This window comes from Monodon monoceros, unplaced genomic scaffold (assembly GCF_005190385.1).
Source record: "Monodon monoceros isolate NGI ecotype Baffin Bay Population unplaced genomic scaffold, NGI_Narwhal_1 Super_Scaffold_19, whole genome shotgun sequence".
Classification (NCBI taxonomy): domain Eukaryota; kingdom Metazoa; phylum Chordata; class Mammalia; order Artiodactyla; family Monodontidae; genus Monodon; species Monodon monoceros.
The window spans coordinates 48,310,831-48,334,979 of NW_021703775.1; the positions used below are offsets into that span (position 1 = coordinate 48,310,831).

Genomic DNA, 24,149 nt, shown 5'->3' on the forward strand with positions numbered 1-24,149 from the left:
ACAATGCAAATGGTGGGATATGACTGAACTAAATATGCCGCTTCCTCAGTCCTTCCTCATTAGCTCTGTCTTTTTAGTCCAAACCTGCTCCTGTTCCTGCTTCTGCCCCAGGAGTCTAGGGATGACCAACCCTAGAAATGTATTTGGCTCTTTCGAACTTAAGATGCCACATTTAGAGCTATTAAAAAAAAAGAAATTGCTGTTCCAACATTCACTAATATATGATTAAAAGCAAAACCACGCCTTTGAAGACTTCAAAAGATAGAGCAACAAACATATGTGTGGGTTCTGTAGCCATCCTATACAGAGGAGAAAATGTGGATGCAATGAATTTTTCTGTTCTTTTTCAAGAGCAGTGATAAATTTTGACCACCAACTTTTGTCAGATTGCCACAGTCCCCTTGTGAGACTTATACCACACACTCCTCTGACAATCCTATTTTCAGGTTCAGTGTTTCTCTGTTCTTGTTCTATCATCCCTTCTTTGGCATTCAGAACGTCTTCACTCCCCATCAACATCTCATCTCTCCTGATTCTCACTCCAAATAATTCTTAAACACAAGAGTAGACGATCACCTTTAAAGCCACGACTTAAATGCCCCAGACCTATGTCACTGGGTAAAATTGGGGAAGGTAGAGTTTCAAAAGCACCAGTTCTAGATTCTACAGTATAAAATATGATATGGAAGAATGGGCGCTTGCCTTGTCCATGTCTCTGGAAACATTTCCAAGATGAATTGCTATGTACGTGGTGGGAAGGTGGTGAAGGTACTTTAAGCCACTATCATTGCACCATTTCTCCCTCTTCACTTCTTGAAAGTAAGTGTTCCATGATGAGGGAGGAAGGAAGCCCCCTCCTAGGCTGAGAGAGTCTATTCCCTTCCCTTCAGGCAAGGATGTCAGGGGGTAGTCTCAAGGAAAAAATACATTTCTTGGTCTAGAACGCCTCAGACCAGACTCCTTTTCAATTCTAGAATATTCCATTGCATTGTTTCCCAGCAACCCCAATCTTGGGTCTTCTTTAGAATAATCTAGTAATATTTAAAATATAAAATCCCCTAGGGCCATAAATCAAAGATAATATGAGGACTGAAATAATTCTTCATACAGCTTGGAAATCTTATAAGAGATAGGCACATTTCTGGAACAGAGACACGGTCTCGGTTCTGCCCATCCTAACTGCAAATTCCATTTTCTAGTATAACTCAGGATTTCTGCATGGCCGGAGGAGCTCCCTGACATGCCACCCTCAGAAGCTGGACTAAGCAAAAAGGCACGCTGTCTCTTTTCAGAAACAGCAGAGGCGTGCTCACTGTAGCATGTAAACATTTTTATACTGAGTGAATTCCATTTCTATCCATACTCATCACAAATGAGCATCACCAAAATGTTCAAATACATATTCACAATGTGCCTCTAGAATGCACTGTACGAAAAAAACCAGAGCTAAGCTCGAGGCACAGATCCATTTCATTTAATTAGAGTTTCAGATGAGCCTAAAAAAGGTCTGTATCTCCTTAAGTGTTCTATTTCTGTACGAGTATAGCTGTCTGGCATTGTCAGGTGGTTTGAAGTGAAAATGATTCCGAATTCAAAGCCTTTAAACCCTGAATGTTTGACTCGGGTAATATTATCACAGACAGACAATAAAAGAAACAATCTAGCCCACTCCTTTTCCAAATTTTGTACCAGTGTCCACTTTCCCTTTAAAGTAATTCAGAGTGAGAAACCATTTCCTCTGTATCAATGCCAGAGCCCTGACTTAACGCCACATTAGAAAATCCTGCATTAGTCTCAGTACATGCCCTGAGTGTGCCCCCTCCTTACTTTGATTCTCTCCTGTTTTATTTTCAAGTCCCTTTCATCATTTCTCCCCAGCCCAGCCATCCAACTTAGCTAACACTTACCTTGAAGGGCCCTCCCTGCCGGCCAAGTAAGGCTCCTCATGGCCCCATATCCACGCTATCTCCTTTCTTGCCTTCTCATCTCTACTCACGCTGTTCCCCTACCTTCAGGGTTACCACTCCTCTCGCCACGTACAGAACAATTTAGCATGTATTCCTTCCTTCCACATATACTTACTGAGCACCTACTGTGTGCCAGACACTAGAGAGACAACACTGACCAAGGCAGAGATCCTTGCCCTTGCCCTGGAGTTTAGATTCTTGGAGTAAGAGACAGGAAATGAACAATAAACTGTTTTTAAGGAGATCAAGTAACATATAGAGATGATAAGTTCTGAGCAGTGGCGGGTGGAGAAAAATTAGAGCAGGGTAAGGGGATCAGGAGTGTCTCTTCTAAGACTTACCTTCTAATCTGTGGTCCAGTAATTCACAAGATGCTCAAATTCCACATTGGCCTTACCATGCCATAATATGTCTGTGGCTACCACTGCAACACGTCTGTGAGCCTATTCCTAGGATAAACCTAACTGCAACTGAATAGGAAAAACAAAGTAGGCAACAACATTTTTTTTTCAGGTAGCTCCCCAAACCACAATGTATATTATTTCACAAGGCACTGCCTTTGTCAACCCATAGACTCTCCCAAGTTGTGGAACAAGGAGTGCTGTCCCTGATGCAATGGTTTTGGTTTTCACAATTAAGATAGTATTTTTTTTGTGTGATTATAAAAGTAATACATGCTTGCTATAGAAAAAAACAAACAATGCAGGAAGAATGATGATTCCACGTAATTCTACGATAACATATGTACCCACTGTTAATACGTTGGTGAGCAGCCTTTCACAATTTTTTCTCTGCTGACGCACATTTTTTTAAATTAAAATGAGATATTATGCATGCTCTTTTGTAACCTCCTTTTTTCACGTAACTGTATGTTGACAAAATGTTTTAGAGGAAACTGATGGATGATAAAGTGTTAAAAGACAGGGGTAAGAATCCCTAATTTAGGAAAATTAGAACTCATCTATGACTATGATAAGTGGAAGAGATCAGATACCAGCTCGGGAAAAAGTAGGAGCCTACAGGGAACATGTCACCTCTAGTTTGAATGAAAAGGCTTGCCGAATGCAGGAGAAAAACACTGAAGAGTCACATACGCAAGAAAAGTACTTTGTTAATCATTTTGGAAAGAAGATGAGAGAATAGATCATCGTGTGTGTGTGTGTGTGTGTGTGTTGCCCTGTGCCCACCTCCATGAAGGCTGAACCTGGAAAGCACCGTAGATAGAGATCTCTCTAAAAGGCATACGTTATCTTTATTGTCAATGGATAGTGAATATCATTAGACGGAAATCAATGTAAAAGATGGCAGCTCTCTAGAAAACAAGCCCGGCTACACAAGAAAAAAGGAGACCTTGGACTCCCTTGAAAACTGACCAGAAAACAAGGATGTAAAAGGGCCCCTAGCGGCACCTGCAGCCTGGTTTCTCAGAGGTAAAGAATCAGTTGGCTGCAGCAACATGTGTAATTGTACTTGCTACAACAGAGTACTGTGGAAAAACTGCCATTCTGAGCCTATGCAGGTGTTAAAATTTGTTTCAGATTTACAATTAGGATATGCATAGGGCTTCATGGAAATAGATTTGTGAGCTATCAGAGGACCTTTGGCATCCAGCACATACGCACATATATACACGTATACACAGCCAATAATAAAACCTTTCCTGTTAGTGCTTGAAATGTCACCATTACAATTTCTTTGGTCTCTATTTTTTCCTCTCTTCTATTCTAGAAGTTACGTTCTATTTTATAGTTATTTTATCATTTTTAAATATATTTATCAACTCCCCAAATTTATCAACATCACTTTACCTGAACACAGCATTTCCCCTTGCAATTTTCCATGTCATTTCTGTCCAGCACTTTAGTTCTATCTAGTTTTTAAATAGCCCCAAATTATCACCACTTAAATTGAATAATTGACCAATATTACTATCATTTTGCCAGGAATTTTGCTCTTAAACTCTACTTGTTTCTTCTGGGTTCAATTTCCTTCCTGTTGACGAAAACTGTTCTTCATAATATAATTGTTCTTTATAACTTTCTGCATTGTTCGTTTTTTCTACTGTACTGTTTCAATCATAAAAAGTCCTATCTTAATTGTGGAAAACAAAATCAAATTGTCCATGTATGAGTAGTAAGCTTTCTTCAGTCTTCGTGTATTTGAAAATGTCACCCCTGTCGCCTACTGAACTATTAATAATAATCTAGGTGAATTTATAACCCTGGGTCGACCAGAATTTACACTCAGCAAGTAACTCTATTATCTTCTGGTAAGTACTGTTGCTTATGTGAAGTGTGCTGTCAGTCTAGTTTTTGGCAGTCTATCTTTCCTCTCTGATAGCTTTTTTTTTTAAATAAATTTATTTATTTTTGCTGTGTTGGGTCTTTGTTTCTGTGCGAGGGCTTTCTCTAGTTGCGGCGAGCGGGAGCCACTCTTCATCGCGGTGCGCGAGCCTCTCACTCTCGCGGCCTCTCTTGTTGCAGAGCACAGGCTCCAGAGGCGCAGGCTCAGTAGTTGTGGCTCATGGGCCCAGTTGCTCCACGGCATATGGGATCTTCCCAGTCCAGGGCTCGAACCCGTGTCCCCTGCATTGGCAGGCAGATTCTCAACCACTGCGCCACCAGGGAAGCCCTCCGATAGCTTTTAAGATCTTCTTTCCCTTTGCTTATACTTTCACTATTGAGTGTAGATTTGTTTTTATTTTTTATGCTTGTGACTTAGTGGTTTCCTCAAACTAAGGCAGTCTTTCCTCAGCTCTGGAAAAGCTTTTATTATTATCTCTACCCTCTTTTTTATTCTTTCTTCTCTCCTTCTGGATCTCCTACTAGGTCTATACTGGAAATTCTTATACTATATTTTACATGCCTTATCTACTTTCCAATTCATTCATTTTGTTTTTCATTATAACTAGTCCATTATTAAATCCAATTAAGTTTTTAATTACCTGACTGTATGTTCTTACATCAATATTTTTCATTAATTCTTTTCTCAAGTCTGTCCTTTTTCACACTATCCTGTTTTATCTTGTGATTTCTGTATCTTCCTTTACCTGAGAATTTTAAAGTATTTAATTTTAAATCTCTTTCAAGCTTATTTTAATCCCCAATCAAGGAGGTATAGTCATTCTCTCTCACGTGGTATTTCCTCGTATGATTTGTAACATTTACTCTCAGCCCATGCATCTTAGGAGTGACGAGGTGTGGTCAGTGGGAGTCCCGTGCTCTAGTATGGAAACGTCTTCACAGTTTCTCATTTGCTGCTACTGAGCGTCCTCATTTTCTCCAGTTCGGGATGACTTTTCTAGTAATTTTTTTGGCTTGAAGTCACTGTAAATTCTCATCCAATGTAATCACGTGATGAAGACCTGCTATTATAAATACCTGCAGGTGACTATTTCCACCCCAGCTGCTTCTTTGAGGTTTTCCCTGGTCACTTAATGGAATTCTAGAGTCCTCCATTTCACTAATGTGCAGCCTTTCCTGATTCTTGACTTTATGCAGGTAGGTCAGTTCTAGCTCCTCTCAGACAAAGACATATCTGAAATTTGGGCTCATCTTCCCAAGTGGGTGGTGAAGCTCCAAGACCCAGCCATTAACCTAATTATAATTTTTTCTTTGCCCTTTGGCTTCAATGTACACTTAACCATTCTGACCAGGTTAAGGACAGTGTTACTTACATAGTTTCTTAATTGGCTGTTTGACCTTTTTATCCAGTATTTCTATGTGGCTGGAGGTAGAGAGACCCTCATCCCAGACTTCCATATTAGCCCAAACTCCCAACACCACTGTTTCATGCTTTATGGTAGTAAATCACCTTCCCCTGGCTCTCCTTTGAAAATAGGAAGATGTCAGAAGGAGGTAACCAACATCTTAGTGGAAGATACAGTTTAGATTACCTTCTACCTTGACAAACTGGAGCTGCCTGATGGTACCGAGCATCTCGAGGAAGAAGGAATGATAGAAAGAGGGAAGAAGTTGTAGAAACAAGGTGCTGAGGACACCAAAGGCAACTTTTCTCATACACACACACACACACACACACACACACACACACACATACACACACTTGTGAAGTCAAAGCTCCCATATAAATCAGATCTAAACATCAAAGGATGTATTCAGCAACAGAAAGTGAACAAGCTAAATCTTGTCATTCACATGTAAGAACAGCTGAGAATCCAAAACAAAGAACAGAAAAATATCTTAAATCTATGGGATGAGAAGGTGCGGTTGGGATAACAGAGCTGAGAACGATAACTGAGTGAGTCCAATCACAAACTGGGTAATCATATTACCATAGCAACTCCAAAGCTAGGTAACATTATGCCTGCATTAGTTATATGCTTTGCCTTTCGAAAATACATTTAACTATTCAAAGCACTTTCCTACCTACTGTTCATTTATCCATTTAGCACATGTTGCTAAGCTGATCCTCACACCATCCTAGAAAAGGGATGAAACAGGTGTTATCGTCGTCACGTAAATCACAGGAACAGGCATACCCCATTTAAGTTATTAGCCCATGGGCCAATAGCTAGTTAATAGGAAAAGTAGGTAGAGAACAGTTCTTCTGACTCCTAACCCTTAACCCTGTCTAGCACAGGGCATTCAACTGGCTTTACCAGTTTATAGATGGGCACCACCTGTAAAGAGAGAGGAGTTGATCCAAAGGTTAGACAGAAGAGCATGTGGCAAATGGTTGCTCCCCTTCTAATCCTGACTTTCAAGTCGCTACCATCCTTCTCCAGTACCAAGCCTGTTCCAGCTTTCCCTTCCCACTAGCTCCAAGTGGTTATATGTATGAGGCATTTGTGTTTTGGGACAAGCTGCAGTGAGAATCATATATAGACTCCCAGAATCGTAATAGAATCTGAAGTTCCAATGTTCAAGCAGGCTTTTGAGAAGCTGAGGTATCAAAGTAAAATAATGCGGAACTGATGGCTGGCAGCAAGAATACTTAGGAGGAGACTCTGTGCCTCTTTGAATAAACCTTTGGGGGACATTCACAGCTTCAACATGGTACAATGTCTAAGGGAAGGGTGGATAGTAAATATACAAACAGACAATGAACATAAAGGATGACTGAAGATGATGAAACAGAGATCAAAGATAACAAATTCCGTCTTGGTGGGAATAAATTTTAGATCCCCAAAGAGAAAGAAAATAATTTTCTTGAGCAGCAAGATGTCAAGCACTGTTTCCCTCATGACAATAATTAACCCTGTTGATTGTTCCATGTAATATAAATAATCATGGCTAAAGATGTTGGTTCATGTCCATAGCAGATAATCTAAAACATGTGGGAACCTTTCTTTTTGTTAGAATCTAGTATATATAGTATCTATATCTACCTGTCCACAAATTGATTATGGATGATGGAGAGAGAGAATGAGAGGGAGAGAAGTGGTGTTCACCTTTTCAAATGAAAGCTACACGTTTGAAATTGCTGGTGATAGTCACCTCGAGCAGATGGCATCAAGTTACACATCTTGTGATCTAAGATGTATTTAAAATGCACTATTGTCTCAAATCTCTGTCCTACTGGCCAGCTGGTGTGCTTGGAACCCTCACCTTACTCATGGTTCGAAGATTGCAGTCCTTCATAAAAATGCAAAACTGATGCCTGGAAATATAAAGTACCAGCACCCACGCAAGTCTTGAGCAGCTAGGAAACAGTCACCCTCTTGTGGTCTTCGATTCATAAGAGAGTTGGAAACAAATGATCTCTTGGGTGTCTCCTCTTACCAGGATTTATTCTGTAGTTCTAAAGTTCCATAATACGATAAACTCACAGGCAGATAAGTTTTGATAGAAGACTAGGAATCAGGGTGGATTCACAGCCTTAAATGCCACTTGGCACAGGAGGGGTGAAGGCATGGTTAAAACCAACATAGGCGTCACCCTGACCTCCTCTGAGACCCAAAACGCTTTCCTGGTGGAAGGCAGGGAAGAGGATACTGCCAAAGAGTTACACCCCACAGCTTTGCCCCTTAGATGGGCATGATGTTAATGTATATCAAGTGTTCATTGCCCTTGTTCCCTTCTGTTCCTAGTAAAGACCCTTTGAAAATGAAAGGCAGTGTGAAATCAAATAAAGCACTGGAGAAAACTATGCCTCCAGGGGAAAGTTGCACACAAGGACCTCCTCAGGGCCTCCTTAGGATATCTGCTCTCTCTCCTCTCCTGCAATTCTCGGTGATGTGTCTTTCCAGCAGCAAATCAGAACACAGTTTATCTGTAACACAGTCATCCCATGTTCTAAAAGAGCAACACTTTGTATAAAGCATAAAGCCTATGAAAACCAGCACTGGTGCTTAAAGACACAAACATGTCAAATGTGACAGCGGGTAGCCACCTGGGTCGGTAGAGGAAGCGGCACCACCTGCAGCATTACGTGAGAGGCACTGGCAGGGGTCACCTCCACAAAATACAATTTTTGACTAAAACACCTTCTCCGACTCATCCTTAATGCCTAAATTCTACCTCCCCACAGCATTTTATATGTTAAATGTCACCCTGTCTCCAACCCCTCTATCTATTTCTCTGGAGGAGAGAAATGTTGGGTCTACAGTAACAGTTCTTGGGGTGAATTTATCGAGTTGGTTCTGAGTTACGAGTTTTATCTCAAAAACTGGTGTCTGGAGGAAAAGCATAATGGAAATGAGGGAAAGGAGTACAGAATGGGGCAGGGAGTGGGGGTCTGCTCAAAGAAAGATACCAGTCATAACAGCACTGAGAGTAATCGCTGTAATCGTTCCAAAAATGGGCTCATGTGTTTAATGCTTTACAGTTTGCCAGATGCTTTCACAGGCATCACGTTTGATTTGGATTATATGAAGTAGATACAAGAGTTGTTTATTCACTTTACACATGAGATTTGGAGAGTCAAGAGTCTCGTCCCAGGTCACACTACTGATAAGCAAGTGGAAAACTAAAACTAGACGCCAGCTGTGGATCCTGCACCCACTACCTTGCTTCGCTTCAAGTACCACAGAGACTCTCTGCTAGAGGAGAGAGGTATGGAAGTGTCAACCACAGGATTAACAGGTTGGCTTTCCTTGACGACTCAGGGTTTCTTAGGGGTCAGGCAAAAACTGATAACCCAAGGCTTGACCTCACACCGCCTTCCAAGGGCTCCAGCTTTCATCCTTCCCATGTTAGAACTGGCTTCCTTCCACTCAGTCCTCGGGCAGAGAATAGCTCGGGAAGGGGAGAGGCAGACAGGGAGTATCAGGCAGGAAGTTACTCGCTCTAGGCTCTCCTGCTGGATAGCAAACATGCGAGCCCTCCAGAAGTCGGGTCTTCTCTCCTCCACACAAACGCTCCCAGGGTGTGTGGGTTTGCATTTGCTTTCTATGGTGTTGCCTTGTGCCCGAGAAGTGTCTACAATTCAGCCACTAGAACAATCACCTCATTTCATCTTTTCCTTAAGTGAGTGAGGTCCTCATGTTAAACCAGCCTGCTATGAAATCTTGGTAGGGCACAGATGTGATTTTCAGGAGTTCCAGAAAGGAGCCAGAAGTACTTCTGCTATCTGCTCCTCTGGGCCTAACAGACATAATGACTGTTGCGCTTACGCTTTGCTCCCTATTAAAATGCAATGCTGTCCCCTGCAATCAAATTGTAATCAGTTACCAGATGCTGACGCTTTGGTATGAATGAGGTTTTCTTCTTTAAAGCAGAGATCAGTACAGGAAGAGGGGGAGAGGAAGCTACAGAAAGGGGCTTAAATGATGCAGGGTTCGAGGCCAGCGACACTTACCATGATGCCTGGAGCTACCCCAGTTCCACAGCCCCACTCCAGGCAAACTTAGCTGTGGACCATCCCCTTTCCTCACAAACACCCTCGTTCCCTCTCTGGTCTGAAAACAGCTGCCCTGGTTTGCCTCTTCATTAAGTCCCCCTTCAGCTACTATTTATCCTCACTTTCAAGTCGGTGATTTTCAGTCTTTAGTTTTGTAAAGTGTTTGGGGACCAGAAAAAAGGAAAACCAAAACAACTAAACATCTCTCAGCCTCCCCCAGTTCTTGCTGGCAGGTTGGAAACTCTTGCTACTATGAGACATCTCCTTAGGTTATACAAGCAGCAAGCAATAAGGAGCTCATACTCAACCCTGGGGAGACATTTTTCCAATCATTTTCTCATTTCCTCATCCCTGCACTTCCTCAGCTCTCTTTAAGCACTGTGGGGCTTACTCTGTCACTGACCTTGTCTAATCATATTGATTGTCAGCAATTGCAGTCTAACTGGAAAGCAAGTTGCTATGGTAATTCCTGTGTCTTAGGTCTTAGATTTAAAGACACAATGATCCTAAATGGAGGGAAGTTGCTTGTGGTTGGTGACAGAGGAAAACGTAGTTAGATATACAAATTGTGAAATGAATATATTCAAATGGATTCTGAAATCTAAATCCGGATTTGATGTAATAAATTGGTACCAGAATTTCTACCAAAGGCACATTTGGTCAGAAGGTTTTTCTTTTCCTCCAGATATTTACACTTTTTTTAGAAAAAAAGAAAGAAAGAAAATGTATCATGGACAAGCAAGAAGGAGGTGGCTATTCATAGCTTAAAATTAGGTATGAGATCTGGGATGCTGCACTGTGTGCTTGAAAGAACATCAGCATGGGAGTTGGCAGACCCAGGTTTTACTTCTCTTTAACTTGCTGTGTGGCCTGAGGTAAATCACCTAACCTTTCTGTGCTTAATCATTCCTCACTGATAAACAAGATAACAACTTTCGCTTCTCTCATTAATTTAGTCAATCAACAATCACTTGTTGAACAGGAAGCCTTGAAAATCAGTCACCATGGAGAAGACAACAGTGCAATTTCCTGTTGCATTAAAAGTTCCTTGAAGGCAGGAATTGTATTCTTTTGAATATGTCTGAAGAAAAGGTCTGCAAAGGAATTTAAGATTTGGTGCCCAATATACTAAAACACTGTATAATACCTGTTCCCTCCAACTCAATACATTTGAAAGCCTGCTAAGTACGATGCCTGGGCCTAGCGCTATTGAAAGTTTGACAGGGGCCACAGCTCCAGACCTCAGGGGCCTGCAGCCATAAGCACAGCTAACGTGACTGTTAGTCCCACTATGACAAAGACACAAGGAGTGCAGGAGGGAAGCTCAGAGGAAGGCAACTGTCTTAATTCTGCAGCATTAGGGAAGGTGTCCTTGGAGAAAACTTTAAAGATTGCGCCTTAAAATTGGAAAGGGTTTCCTTCCTGCTCAAACGTGAGGGTAAAAATACATGTTGAATCAATACAAAGCAAAGGACTTCAAAGGCTGCAAATGTCATCTGTCCATTCAGCACACATTTCTGGTGTACCTGCTACAGGCACAGGTGACAAGCTATGAAGACAACAAAGTCCTTGACCCTAAGGGATCTATAGTCACTAGACTAGACTTGAGAGAAAAATAATAACAATGATAATAAATAGCATTTCTTTTAACACTTATTAAGCTTTAAATACTTAATATGTAATTATTTAATATTTAATCCTCACAAAGTTTTGCAAGATAAATACCACTGTCCTCATTTCACATATGAGGAAACTGAGGCTCAGAGAGGTTAAGTAACTTTGCCAGCTTCACACAGCTTGAATGGGTCTACAAGTACTTGTACGGGTCTACAGTGCTAGCTCTGTTGTCTGGCTCATAATACAGATATCCCCTCTCCTGGAACTCGGTTAGCCTTGACATTGTTTCTACAGCTCCAGCAAGGAGACCCATATAACGGAATTTGAGTGGATGAATGAAAATGCACTCTTATCATCATAGGTAAAGAACATCTCAGCCGAGACCAGCACAATTATTAACTACCCATGTAATTACAGCTTCTTGTGCCTTTGTTATTTTATCTGTTTGAAAAAAGGGGAGAGGAGGCATGTACAGGAAAGTAAATTCAGAAGATAACCACTGAAGTCCTTTCCTTCCTTTTCTGATACCCTGAAATTCTCATTTCAGTGGCATTACAAAAATAAGATTAAAAAACTTTTCCTAAAAGATGTCTTCCTAAAAGGATCTCCATTACCTGAAATTATCTTGGGACCAGACAAATGCATATTTCACAATTAAATTACACACACGCATAGGAGAAGGAAGCGCCCCTCAGAAGCTGCTGGAGTGAGGAAGGAGATCTGGGTTGTCTTCTTCTGCCCCACACAGCCAACACCCTAGACCTTGACGGGAACAATTCCATCATTATTTGTTTGCTACTCTCTAAGCTTTTGTTTAAACAAAGGTTTCCAAGGCACGGAAGAGGCCTGGACGTATACTGAACGAAGCTGATGAGCCCCAACATCTTGGGTGGCCTTAACCAACTGAACCGAAGATTCAGCTTGGAAAAGAATCCACTTTCCTCCTCACTTTCTAGAATGACCACATATTTCTCCAAGCACGGCAAAGTTTCATAAAATAGGAAGCTCTTTTTAAAAACTTCCTTTCTTTTTCCTGACCATACAGGTCTCTTTGCTGTAAAAACAGGGACACTTTCAGGACCATCGTGAGGTAAAGGAGGCCCTGGAGTAGGGCCTTCAACTACCATTTGGGATGGGAGAGGGAAACCTACTGCTCAGAAACGGATATAAAATCCATTAAATAGGGGGTTGATGAAATTAGGCCCCTGAATTTCTAAATTCAAAGAAATTCAGAAAAGGTAGCAAAGGGCAGGGTGGATAACAGCTCTGCATGCAGGGTGCTTATGAGGGCACTAGACTCAAGCAGCTCCAAAGAGGAAAACAAGACAATCAAAGCGACTCAAATTCAGAAGAAGCCAAACGTGAGTTCCTTGTAGTTCCTTCACTGCAACCCATAAAGGAGACGCTCTTGTGCCGAGAGTAAGAATTAATGAGGTGGAAAATGGAGGGGCATAAAAGCGAGAGTAATTATGAATTGCAGAGTGAAGACAGAGGCTGGAAGGAGGATGAAAGCCTGCTGGGGAAGGGCGAATTACGTTACAAGTGTGGCAAGGGTAGCAGAAAGGCACGATAGAGCCCAGAGAAAATAATTAAGGAAGCTTTTGAGGGGCTGCTGGGCGACACAAGTGGACAGAAAAGCCTACAACAACTGCCTCCCTGCCCCCCCCCACCACCTCACACACACACACAGATTTGAGTTTCTTTGGTAAAGAGGCTCGGGATGTATGACAAGGAAGAAATCAACACTGGCTTACAGGAAGATCAATGAAGCCCTCTTTAAGCTGACAATAAAACAAACACTGTCTTCAGGAGTCTGATGGCTCAGGCGAGGGCACTTTCTCACCTTGTGCAGGGCTCAGGAAGGATGGCCCTTGGGGGCTACCGTCCCGTTGCTCCATCCTGGGTCCGCCCACAGACCCGCTCGTAAGGGAACAGGTGCAGTTCCTTAATCAGGAGGCTTCATGGCTCCCTTGCCTTCAGTCCGGCTTTTTAGAAATGGAAGCTGGCTGTCATGGAGGACTGCCAACAATGTGGTTGGCTGCCTTTTAATAACAGAATCATAGATATAATTAAAATCACTGAATTTTAGGGCTAGAAGGGACCCACGAGGTCATCTGGATCAACAGTGTTGTTTTATAGATGAGGAACAAAGGCCCAGAGAAGGCAACTGATTTGACTCAAGGAAAGTGGTTAATTAGTGGCAGAGTCAGGACTAGAACTGAAGTCTCCCGACTCCACTGAAGTAATAAAAATAACAGTAAGCAGCACGACCTTTGCATAACACTATGTGCTTTTTTCTTCCGGCGTGACATGCATTATTCATGTGATCTTCAATAGCCCTGCCAACTACAAAGGATCGAGTGTAAAATGTACTGAGGGACAGAGGGCCTTAGCAACATCTTACAGAGGAAAATGGATCTCAGAGAGCTCCAGTGATTTGCCAAAGTGATGAAGGACTTGCTTTTGCCCACTAGGGAGACCTCACCTCACGCAGCTCTGCACTGCTGGGGATTACAGAGCTGAGGGTTCAAATTTCTTAACCTGAACACCCTCCCAGGGTCTGTGTGCTAATGGATTTAGTAGTCCCCATTGTTAAAAAGTTGTTCTTTCTGGCATTTTTTTTCATGAAATAATTGAAAAAGAGAGAAAAAAGCCAAGGGCCCATAATTCAATAAGGAGCAGCCAGCTGGTGTGTTCCCCGCAAGAGGCCAAGCAATTCAATCACAGGGAGTAAATACTGTGTCACCAAGGAACAGAGGTCTCTGGCTAAACGAGGTCACATATAGACAGTTTTGAGGAGGGATTTTTTTGGTGGTTGTTTGTTTCCTCCCAGTTTGGCCAAGCGACACTTCTACATGACTCCTAATTAGCCAGCCAACAAAAATGTACTCAACACCTACTGTATATACCCATTTTTCAGCAGATGGTAGATGCAAAACTCATACCTGCCCTGATGGAAGGAGCATTTGTTGAGCAAATACAGACAGGATGCTGGATGCTAGACTCCTACCTTAGGTATCAGAGTGGTTAGATGTCAACCACAAACTCCATAATGTCAGGGACCTTAAGAACAAGTTTCTTTCTTTCTCACCTCGTAGTCGGGTGGTACTCCTCAGCACTTGATTTAGGACCCCAAGCCACCAGCAGCTTCTCCGTTTTCAATCCTGGCCCCCAAGGTTGTCCTGGCACCTTCAGCCAGGTTGGATGGGAGACAGAGCACAGAGGAGCACACGAGAGGGGTTACGGGCAAGCCTGGCACAGCACACGTCACTTCTGCTCCCATTCCTTGGGAGAAGCCTTCTCCCCTCAAGGCTATACCTAACAGCAACATTGCCAGGAAACATAGTCAAGCTGTGCCCCCAGAAATAAGAGGGGAAAATAGACTATGGTGGGCGGCTAGAAACCTCTTCCGTGCCATATGTTATATCCATAATTCTCATAAAACCCTAAAAGGTAGCTATAATTACCCCCATTGAAATAAAACTCATAGAGGTTACCTGACCTGTCTAAGGTCACACAACTAGGCAATGATAAAGCTAGAATTTGAATCCAGGCCTATCTGGCTTCCAGGTTCATGCTGCCACTAACACATGCATATGAACTTAGACATACAAGTCAGCAGGGCCCTGATAAGACAAGGCCATTAGTGAGATTACCCATGTAGAACATTTAGCACTATGCCCGCCTCACAGTAACTGTCTAATAAAGGTAATTATCACCATCATCTTTATTCCTGCAGCCTTGAGTTACACAGCTCAAACTTGCCGGGGTCCCAAACCTACAGACAATTTACCCATCCCTGTGGGTCAGAGACGCCTCCAGCCTTCCCACCTCCCCTTCTTTGTCCTCTGCTAAAGCTGGCAGCCCGCACTGAAGCCAAGTGACCCAATCAACGTCCCCTCACTTATTACCTGCCCAACCCCTTATCTCCCATCACTTAGAATGTAATGAATTCCTGTTTAAATAATTTCTGACAGGAATACAGAGTAATAAAGAAATTACCTACCTTTTCTAACTTCTAATATCATTCTACCTCCAGAAAACCTCTTTCCCTTTACCTCCTGCTCTTTCTTCCTCCTTCCATTTTTATCATCCTCTTTTAATTCCATTTACCTTCCCTACTCATGGCTCCCAAGCATAAATATTCGCTACACTCCTGTATCCAGGCAGAGTAAACTCCAGGCCTTCACTTTTTTTCCTTTTTTTTTTTTTTTAATCTTTGGCTGCATTGGGTCTTCGTTGCTGCGCATGGGCTTTCTCTAGTTTCAGCGAGCGGGGGCTACTCTTCGTTGCGGTGCACGGGCTTCTCATTGCAGTGGCTTCTCTTGTTGCAGAGCATGGGCTCTAGGCGCACAGGCTTCAGTAGTTGTGGCATGCGGGCTCAGTAGTTATGGCTTGCAGGCTCTAGAGTGCAGGCTCAGTAGTTGTGGTGCACGGGCTTAGTTGCTCCGCGATGTGGGATCTTCCCAGACCAGGGCTTGAACCTGTGTCTCCTGCATTGGCAGGTGAATTCTTCACCGCTGCACCACCAGGGAAGCCCCAGGTCCTCACTTTCTACTCCACTCTTTTCCCCACTAGCCATTCCACTTTCTTGTTAAAAAAAAATATATATATATATATATATTTTCCTCTGTATATATATATATACATCCTTGAATCTACTCCAAATTTTTGAGTAAATCATTGGCCACTGGGACATTTAATTTGTTTGAAAAAAAGATGATTCACGACCCACATCAGCCCCAAATCCTGAGTCATCACACGACTGTTAAGTACCGCTGGTCCAGCGGAAATTGCAAAGAGCCATAATTACGATAATGATGGTGGGAAATGAAGGGATATTTGCAAGAAATACTAAAAAAAAAAAAAAGAAAAAAAAAGTAATTGAGAAGATTTAGAATCTGTTAAATGTCGAAAAGGAGTCAGAGATGACCCCAAGATTTAAAGCTAGGGTTGGTCCAATGAACCAATAGGAATGACAATGCAGCTGGTGTCTGGGGTTGTGCCTGGGTGGGGGGATGTGATGGAGAATTGGGAGAGGAAAATAATAAGCCTGCTCCAGACTAGTTGTCCATCAAGGGTATGCAGAACATGGCTTTGGCCATTGCAGACATGGGTCTCCAGTCTAAGAGGGAAACTTGTTCTGATGACATGTGAGGCATCAACAGAGAGGTTCTAACAGGGAAATCTAAAGGGATACTAAGACAGAGCTTGAGAAATGCTGACATTTAGCAAGGGTGTGAGAGGGAAAATAAAAGGTGTTGAATGCCCGCTGTTTGCCCCGCTCTGTGTTGGACATTCCTCTCATACTTTCTTCCACTTCTACTGACTTTGCATGCCCAACTTCCCATGCATGTTGCTTCTACCCAACTAAAGTGCAGACTCTGGGAAGGCAGGGGCACTGCTTTTTATTGTCTTTGTTTTATTGTTTTGCCCTTGCATAGAGAATGCCCTAAAAAAGCACTTACCCTATGAGTCACTGCTTGGGACTTTGATTTATCTGTAGAAGGTGAATTAGCATGCTGACATATTTTGCCTCATCAGAATTCAAGTACCATGCAGTGTGGAGGAAGGGGGCAGTATTTAGTTGTTTTATAGGCATATTGCTGAGCCAAAATTTTATACTCTATTGGAAATTAAAACAATAACAACAAGATCTTCTGAAGTGGAAATAGTTTTCCGGGTCACTGGAAATACGGCCTATCTGATTTCTGCCATCTTTTTGAGGCCCCATGAATGGTGCGTTCATATCCTAGGTCGACTTCGTTCACCGGCTCTGTGGCACTGGGGAAATTACTTAACCTCTGTATGCCTCATTTTCCTCTTCTGTAAAGGGGTCAAGGATGGTACTTCCCTCAAAGGGTTGTTGTGAGGATTAAGCAATTTAACAAATGTAAAGTGCAGAAAGATTGCTTGGCACATAAGAAGCGCATAATAAATGTTAGCTATTATGTCTGTGAGTTTTAGTTCCTTTCCTCACCTGCTGAGCAAAGCAAGGGAAATATTCCAAAATATAGATTATTACTTAACATTTTAAATGAAGACAAAATTAAAAATGGACACAAGTTTGTTGTTGATGAATTTAAAAGTGAAGGAGTTGAATTCGAGTCACTGAGGGTGCTTTAATTTCTGTCTCATTTGGGGACATCTTTACAGCATCTTTAGCAAAGACGCACTTTGCCCAGGGAGAAGGAAGCAGATGGGACATGTCAGGAAAGGAAGGCACCTACCTGCTGCCACCTGGGGAAGTGAGAGGAGCCTATTGGCAATGTCCTTACCCCACCCTGACAACATGTTCCACTCTGTATTGACCCTCTCCCAAAGGGACCAGCTTCCTTTTTAGATTAGGACTTCAGTGGTGGAGACATGCTTGTTAGGGCGCCTACGTGCTCTGCCTAATCTCCTTTGTTGGCCAACAGACCAGATGGCAGGTCTCACTGTGGTTAAGACTCAGGATGGTGTCTGGGATAATCCCATAGCCTGGCTTAAGAATTTAAATGATGTGTGGGCAGGGTCAAGAGAAGCATTCCTAGAACACTTGCTCACACCGTTTTCCCCAGTTCAGTGATCAGCGAGCCCAGTATTTCCCAGATGCAGAGGACTTCAGTCCCCAACTCCACAGAGAGACGGAAGCAGGCACAGCGATATTTGAGTTTACCACGTGAGAAGCGTTGTGCTTTCACACATACCATCTTATTTAATACCTTTGACATCCCTGTGATATAGCAATTATTCCCATTTTACAGACAAGGAAACTGAAGCTCAGAGAGACTCTGCTGTAACTTGCCACAGTTGTACAGCTAGTAAGAAATGGAGGCAGGATTCAAACTCAGGTCTCTATTGTAAGGTCTCCAGATCTGATCTTAAGGGAATTCTAAATAAGGGTGGAAGTATATATTTGGAGAGATTTATGAAATTTACTGGAATGTATTTTCATGGACATTTTCACCCACCCTGTTCTGTATTTACTTATTTGGCACATTTCCAGAAGAATTAAGGGAGTAGACATATGGTAGAAATACATATATATATTATATATATATTTTTTATATATAACATATATATTATATATATTATATATAATATAATATACACACACACTTATGTGTGTATAATATATAATCACGTATATAACACAATGTATAATACATATATAATTATGTATTATATATACTATATATGAAAGTATATTATTTATATATCTGTAGTTATATTCAAATACAACATGCCAACAATCCATTTTATTCTTTCTAGTAACTCAGACGTAGCCCATCAAATAAAGATAGCACCCAGTTAAGGAAAGCCTAGAATACTAGACTCGCTGAGTTAAAGACAATTGATAAAACCCAGAACCCATTTTATTCATCTTTAGAGCCCCAACGCGAAGCCTAGTACCTGAAATACCAAAGCTGCTTAATCAAAACTTGTTGAACATTTGTTGGATTAGCTCTTCACTCTTTTAAAAATTCACTCCTAGGCTCTGCGAAACCAGAAGCTTCCTTCTTGCGTTAATACACATTTTGATTTCCAAATACTCCGTTTACTGCAAATTTTCAAGAACTTTGAGCTTTATTGTGCAAGAGCTTTATTGTGCAAGGGCAAAGGCAGAAAATCTTTTATAATCTTTCAAAGATAATTCACTCATTCAGCAAACACTTGGCTGGGAGCAGAAATACTAAGATGAAAGGCAATGTCACCATCCTCCAGGAGTTCTCTACCTGGTGAAAGAGACAAACCAGAAAGCAAACCCAGCGTGGTCTGTGAGGGCTATGTGAGAGTGTGTGAGGGCGTCCCACAGGGGACTCAGGGAAGAGAAACAGTCAACTAAATTTAGCCTGAGGTTATTAAAGACAAAAGAAAGAAATCTGATTCAGTGAGTATTAAAAATATTTTAGGGCTTCCCTGGTGGCGCAGTGGTTGAGAGTCCACCTGCCGATGCAGGGCACACGGGTTCGTGCCCCGGTCTGGGAAGATCCCACATGCCGCGGAGCGGCTGGGCCCGTGAGCCGTGGCCGCTGAGCCTGCGCGTCCGGAGCCTGTGCTCCGCAACGGGAGAGGCCACAACAGTGAGAGGCCCACGTACCGCCAAAAAAAGAAAAAAAAGAAAGAAAGAAAAAAAAATATTTTAATGCAGGTGAATGCCCAGTTAGGGAGGGATATGTCAGATTTACTGAAGGAAAATGCTCTAAGGAAGGTCAGGGGACGAGGGAAAAGAGGGGAAAACCTGGTTGGAGAATATCTCCTATATCAGAAAAAAAGCAAAGACAATGTTTCTGTGAGTGTTTGATTTCTTATTACATCCTGCTCTCCAATTCATACATGTCGTTGAAATTCTAGGGAGGTCCTGAATTGCTGGTAACAGTTCTTCAGTTTTTCCTAATCCCACAAACCTGCAGCATCTCTTCTCTGAATGAGCATTTGGCAACTGAGTGTCAGGTGAAATGGCGGACAAATGAATATCACTCTAGGATATGTTGACATTTCTGGCTGGACCCAGCTGAATGCTACATGCTCATTCTCTCCCTAAAGTCCCTCCTATTGACCCGACCCCCACCCACAAGTGTACTTGTATATGAATACCACTTCATTGGCCAGAACAATGCAATCTGGAGTAGAATTTGATTGTGGCTCTGAAACTCACTCCAGAGGGAATGTCCTGATAATCTCCAGCACTTCATGCAAGCACATCTCCCCTGCCTTCAAAGAAACGTGGAATTCCATGCACAGAAGAGATCTAACACCCAGTCAAATGCTTTAAGAACTCCTACAGGCACATCAGTCATCTCTCCGGTTTTCTCCTCTATGGGTGTTTTGTAAATTCAAGGACCTCATCTGTGAGCCAGAGAGGAGCTGGAAATGCTATGACCCGTAGGGGTAGAGCTAAAAGCATCCAGACTCTACTAGACATCCATACATAGACCAAATCCATGTATGTGTCCCTTGCATGCTGTGTATTAAATGTAGAAAAATCCCTGGGACAAAAATCTAACTCACAGACAAGCTAGGTTTGGCCATCACATACCATACTTGGGCACGTTGGCTACAGAAAGGGGGGTGAAAGACTACAGAAGACAAACTTCATCTCCTTTGCAGCTTTTCAGATGCTGTTTCTGAACCTGAAGACGACTTTTTCTTCATCTACACATCCACCCACTAAGCATTTATTGAGTACCTATCACACGCCAACGTACCACTAGATGCTAGAGATAGAAAGACAGATGGATAAGATACCACCCAGGAACTCAAAGTCAGGTTAGGTAATTAGACAATGAGAACCCCCACAAAAAACAGCAATGACAAAACAACATGGTAATTGCTTTAACTGAGAAACGAAAGAAGTCTTGTGAGAACCTAGAGGACAGAAAAACTTCAATAAGAGAGTAAGGGAAGGGTTTCCAGAGGTGATAAAGGGTTTTTAAAATCAAGTACTTCACTCCACTCCTCTATCATGCTTTTCATACCCACCACTGGGTGTGTGTTGGGGAGAAAGGCCTGTTAGGGTGTTACTACCATTCTTCTAAAGAACCTTGCGATCCAAAGTGTGGTCTCAAGACTAGCACCATCCCTATCACCCTGAGGCATTAAAAAGGCAGAACCTCAGACCCCACTCAAGATCTTCCCATTGAGAATCTGCATTTCAACACGATCCCCAGGTGATTCATATATGCATGAACAACTGAGAAGCATCGTCTGAGATGAGAGCCTCATCTCTGGAAATAAGCTTTCCACAGAATCAGGATCCCTCACCCAAAAAGAAGAGCGTTCAATGCCTACATTGGACAGTTCCCAAACTTTCTGGGCTCAGGATCTCTTTACATCTTAAAAGTTATTAAAGACACCAAACAGATTTTGCTTATGTAGCTTATAGCTACTGACACTTACCATTCTAGAAATTCAAACTGGGAAATATTTTGCTAGTCCATTTTAAAACAATAATAAATCTCTACATAATAACATAAATAACAGTTGTTATGCAAAATAACCATGTTCAAAAAAATATTAGGGAGAAGAGTACCATAGTTTTTTTACATATTTTCAAAACATTTTAACATCTTGTTTAATAGAAGACAGATGGATTCTCATATCTACTTCTGCATCCACACATCAACTAGCCCCTGGGCTCCACTGTATGCTCATAGAATGAGTGAAAAAATTATATTTTAGCATGATTATGAAAATAGTTTTGACCACAGAGACCACCAGAGACCATGCACATTAGAATCACCATTGCTTGGAGAATTAAAGGGAAAAATAAAATAAAATAAAATAACACCAGAGTTTCACCCCAGACTAAATAAGTCCAACTCTCCGATGTGAACTCAGGCTTCGGAAGTTTTTTAAAGGTCCACCGGAAGATTCTAATGTGCATCCAGAGTTGAGAAACTCTGATCCTCTGACCTAGTTCAGCTATGCACTTTATAGATTGTGGAGAGGGAGTGGGAGGTTGCGGGGAGAACAGCCAGGAGGGAAGGAACCTTATCCAGAAGCTCCAGGATAGAGTTAGGATTTGAACACCACCTTCTGGCCAGACAATATAACCAACATTCTTCCATTAATTCTCTTAATTCAGAGTTCTCAAAACACAAACAAAATGGAATTTACTCTCCTTCCTTTGAATGAAGGACACTGTTTAAATAACTGTATTAAGGTATGTTTCATATACAATAAAATATATGCATTCATTTTAAACTTAAAGTTCAATAAGTTAGGGCTTCCCTGGTGGCACAGTGGTTAAGAATCCGCCTGCCAATGCAGGGGACACAGGTTCGAGCCCTGTTCCGGGAAGATCCCACATGCCGCGGAGCAACTAAGCCCATGCGTCACAACTACTGAGCCCACGCACCTTGAGCCTGTGCTCCGCAACGAGAAGCCCACACACCGCAATGAAGAGTAGCCAAGCTGGCCGCAACTAGAGAAAGCCGGTACACAGCAACAAAGACCCAACGCAGCCAAAAATAACTTAAAAAAAACAAAAAGTTCAATAAGTTAGACAAACTCATGTTCAGACCTCCCCAATCTTGATATAGAACATTTCCATCATCCCAGAAAGCTCTCTGCCTCTTCCCTGCCAGCAACCTCCATCCCAGGCCCCAGGTGATAATTACTCTGATTTCTATCATTGCATATTAGTTTTTCTTCTTCTAGACCCTCAGATAAATGGAATCAGACAGTATGCTTTCTTTCCTGTCTACATTCTTTCACTCAGCATAATTTTTTAAAGATTCAACTATGTTGGTTCAGCTGTTTGTTCCACTTTATGGATGAGTAATATCCCACTGTATGGATATTCCACAGTTCATCCATTGGGCTGTTCCCAGTTTGGGGCTATTACAAATAAAGTTGCTATGAACATCTCTGTACAACTCTTTGGGAGGGCATGAGTTTTTATTTCTTTTGAGTAAATATATAGGAGTGGAAATATTAGGCCCAGCGTGGCCCTGGGAGGCAGGGCATGTAGAAGAAACTGTTCCAGCCCGGCAGTCAGCCACAGCTGGTTCTGCATACAGATGGGGCTGTTTATTAACATGGAGATTAAAACACTGACTTCACAGGCATGCTAAAGGGATCGGAGACAATGTATATAGAGTGGCTGGTAAAGAGTAGATACCTAGTCAACGAGAGTAGAAATAATTAGAAGCAGAACTGGGTTGAACTGGAGCAAGATCCGTGAATTTTCCAGTGAGGTGTTTTTCCACTACTGCATGCTGTTCACCTCCCCCCAAGCCTCCTCTAGCCAAAGGTTCCCTCAGCCTCCACCCAACCCCAATACCCTCTCCTGTCCTTGAAGATGAGGCCATAAAATACGAACTGCCTTCTGAAATAATTAATTTAGAAGTGTTTCTTGGCTAGTTTGTTTTAATAATTTTAAGTTCTCTTTGGAAAAAAAAATCCATATAATGGAATGCTTGGTACATGAATTCAGTTAAGGCGAAATGTCCACCTTTTAGGCAGTATTAGACTGAGATATTACCGCAAGGGGGTGACCAAACCTACCAGGACCTGTAAGTGAACCTGGAAATAGCTTTTGGACAATATGGGCCTATTTGCATTTAAACCCTCTCTGTCATCTAGTGCTTTCCTCCATGCTTATTTTCTACCTGTGCAACTCTTTCACTTGACTCCTTTAAGTGTTCAAATAAATGTCTCATTTTTCAAGGTCTACCACTCCTTTCCTACTCCTTCTCATTTCTGCCCCTCCCAGTACTCTTTCCACTTGAAGGACAGAGGAGCAAAATAAATGCGCAATGGCCAACATGTCCTATTAAATACACACATGTACACACCACCCTCATCTATATTCAACCATGAAAACTGTGAAGACCAATTCACTTTACCAAATGAATCACGAAGGAAGCTACCATAGAATAAGAGGTGCTTTTCTCTCACAAAATGTCTCCGCACTCACGGGGGAGTGTGAGAATCGACCCTGCCAACCTCTGAGTTGACAAGCCCCGGATGTTACCAGTTCCCCTCCTCCCTCAACAGGCCCTCTCCCTGCCCTGCCCTGCCCTCCAGGCTCTTCCCTTGATCAAGAGCCTTTCTATAGCTTCTCAGCTAAATCCCAGGCCAGCAGACAGCGCTTCACCTCAGCCAATTTGAGTGCATGCTGCCTATGAGATTTTCTGAGACTCTCTCAGCTGCCACGTTAAAACTGCATGAGAGTCTTCCTCAGGAGGCCTAATAATACCGTGTTTCACCTTTGAGCCACTTTATAAACATTAACTCATTAAGCTACCCTTCTCTCCTCATAAGCTCTGGGCT

At 42.2% G+C, this 24,149-nt stretch overlaps 1 protein-coding gene across 3 annotated transcripts in view; it reads left to right on the top strand.

The window, feature by feature from the left end:
- FSHR (follicle stimulating hormone receptor) overlaps positions 1-24,149 on the top strand; it is a 166,241-nt gene that overhangs the window by 83,377 nt on the left and 58,715 nt on the right. The gene's annotated exons all lie outside the window — the stretch shown is intronic.